This window comes from Filicampus tigris, chromosome 3 (assembly GCF_054856515.1).
Source record: "Filicampus tigris isolate MCC_2025a chromosome 3, RoL_Ftig_1.0, whole genome shotgun sequence".
Classification (NCBI taxonomy): domain Eukaryota; kingdom Metazoa; phylum Chordata; class Actinopteri; order Syngnathiformes; family Syngnathidae; genus Filicampus; species Filicampus tigris.
This window is the reverse complement of record NC_141219.1, coordinates 31,390,032-31,392,623: the sequence shown is the minus strand read 5'-3', so window position 1 is coordinate 31,392,623 and position 2,592 is coordinate 31,390,032. Positions and strand designations below refer to the sequence as shown.

Here is a 2,592-nt window from a genome sequence, read left to right as displayed (position 1 = left end):
TACACATAACAGCTGAACCTATTTGTAGCCTGTCATTGAAAGTAATATGTACGTAAGATAAAGCTTGTGAGTATATCATGTTGTTTTCATATGAGTATATGTATTTGTTTTTATTTTGCCATGTTTTAATCTGCTGTCTGTAGCCTGGTCAGCATTGCAAAACCGTACCCGGATAAGTAAAAGTTAAATGAATGAAATAAATACATGGCTTCATTAACAGCTCTTATGGAGTTTTTAATTACAGCAGCGTGAAGTAAGTTTTGGAAAAAAATATATACATTGCCACTTTTTATTTGTGCACATTAAAATACAAAATACACACAGCCAGAAGCTGGGCTGAATTTTCTAGTCTTGCACCCGGATCAACTCGGCATCGTTCGCAACTTGGAAAAGTGCCTGGCTTGCCACACGTCATTTTCTGCCACAGTAAACTCTGGCTTGCGATTTCCATGTCTGCGATTGAATCCAAGTTCCCGTCCTCTATGCGCTTTCCTATTGACATGAAAGAAACGCAAATTTAATAACGGAATTGTCGTACAAGTTACTGTAAGTGAAACATCTTACTGGCACGGGCAAACGCTGGATGAGGGTTGCTTCTTGGTAGCCTGATGGAGAGCTCACACTTGTCCCTGCATTGGAAACTTCTTCAGCATGTGCAACAGCTGCAAATCAAAAAAACATGCAGAAAAATGTCATAGTTTAGTATTAGTAGATATAGGTCAGTGATTTATGCAGACATTTGCATTTTATGTTCAATGTTGTTGTTGTTGTTGTATATATTTATTCAGATGCAAATATTTATATATTTATTCAGATGCAGTTTTTTTATTTCATGTACAATATTTTATACTAGTACTGTACTGTTCTTGAGTTTATAAAGGTGGAAGCTATGTTGATGAGGCAGAGCCTTACCTTTGGCATCAGCCTGTTATTGCTATAAGTTACTAAAAAGTGCTACTGATAATTGCTGCCACAGGTGACAAGCTAAATAAAACCACTAAGTATTTCTGTGAGTACAACAGGTATTTTACCTTCATGCCTCAGAAACAGCAGCGCAGGACATCCAGGAAGAGTTGATTGGTCTCCTTTTCCGCTTACATGTTGACATACAAAAGCAAAATGACTAACAGTAAATAATTTAAGTGCCCTCCAAATTGTTATAAAATGAAATTTACCTGGACTGGCGATGTTTGAGTCGCAGGAGACACTGCACTTCTGTGTAGCGGATGATTTCTTCACTCCCAAAACGTCCATCCAGAACAGCTGTAAATCAAAACACATGCCCAAAAAAGGCAAGAGTTCACTATTACATTATATGGGCCTGTAATTTAAGCCTGACGTTTGCATTTTATTTTTAACAGTTGTCTTTTTAACATTTATTTGAGGTGGAAGTTATTCAAAATGCAATGCTTCATTATGTACATTTTCCCTGTATGTAAACGCAATGTTTTATGTTCAAACTGAATATTACAGTGGCTAATAAAACGAATCTACTTTCTGTAAATACAGTAAATCCACGACCCTGTTTTATGAATACTTCAGTGGTGAGACTTGGAACAGCTAACCATTTTCAGTGCACATGCACTCCCACAATTTGTGTTTCTGCTCAAAATAAAAATATTCCAAGTATTACTAAGTATTTCGTGTTTACCTTCGTCAGTAGCGCCACAGCAGAATCCATCGCTCCGGTGTCCAAGAAGGCGTGTCCAACCATGGCGTCTAGTTGATCATAAAATTTGCGCACTCCATGAACATTTCCACGCCGGCTGTTGTGATCCGTGAGCGTTTTATTTGTCTTGTTTTAACTTTACATCTTCCACGAACTTGTTTTGCCGTGCGAACAGTTTAAACTCGCCTTGATTGGCAGTAATAAGCTGGTACATACCGGTCGCTCCTTGTCGCTGATTCAAAGTTGGGTAGGATGTCTTTGTCCCCTGAAAATGCTCACAAGAGCCTGCACATATTCATCCGTCTAGATATTCATTCAATTTTCCTTAACATTTGAAATATTGGACGAGCAACCACAGCGACGGCACAGTTAGCAGTTACCGGAGCTAAAGGCTAATGGCGTCGTAAAAAACACACTACCAAGTCCAACCGACCAATCTGCATTCGTCAGTGCAGCCCGCCCCCGCGAAGAGTTCTGTCTGGGACATAATGGCCCTGGTCATTGGTGGGGCCAAAATGGCCCCACCAATGTCCCAGGGCCATTTCATTACCCTGGTAAATTTTTCGGGTGGAAACAAAAGGCGGAACCACTTTACCAGGGTAAAGTGAAAGGTAAAGGGGCTAATTATTCTCTACCTGATGTAGGGTGTCAGTAATGAGTAAGGAAGTAACACCTCCCACTGATGCGTCATCAGTCTAATTTGCATAATTTACCAATTGGGGTGGAAATTCAAACCACCTGGGCCACAGGAACTTGTGTTACCAGGAACTTATATTATCATGAACTAAATGTTCCTGGGCTGGTTGGTGGAAAACACCAGCAAGCAGGATGTTTTCCACAGCTGGGGGACTCTGTCCAGCTTCAGGCTAAGGTTGAACATGTGCTGGACGATTTCACACAGCTGGTCTGCGCTAGATTTTAGG

At 40.4% G+C, this 2,592-nt stretch overlaps 1 long non-coding RNA gene across 1 annotated transcript; it reads right to left on the bottom strand.

Moving 5' to 3' along the window:
• Positions 1–252: 252 nt before the first annotated feature.
• LOC147150647 (uncharacterized) lies at positions 253–2,115 on the bottom strand. Its single transcript, XR_015086334.1, has 5 exons — positions 1,652–2,115; positions 1,176–1,263; positions 1,032–1,093; positions 565–662; positions 253–492 (listed from the first exon to the last, which is right to left on the bottom strand). It is a non-coding gene; the product is annotated as an uncharacterized LOC147150647 (long non-coding RNA).
• Between the last annotated feature and the right edge of the window lie 477 nt (positions 2,116–2,592).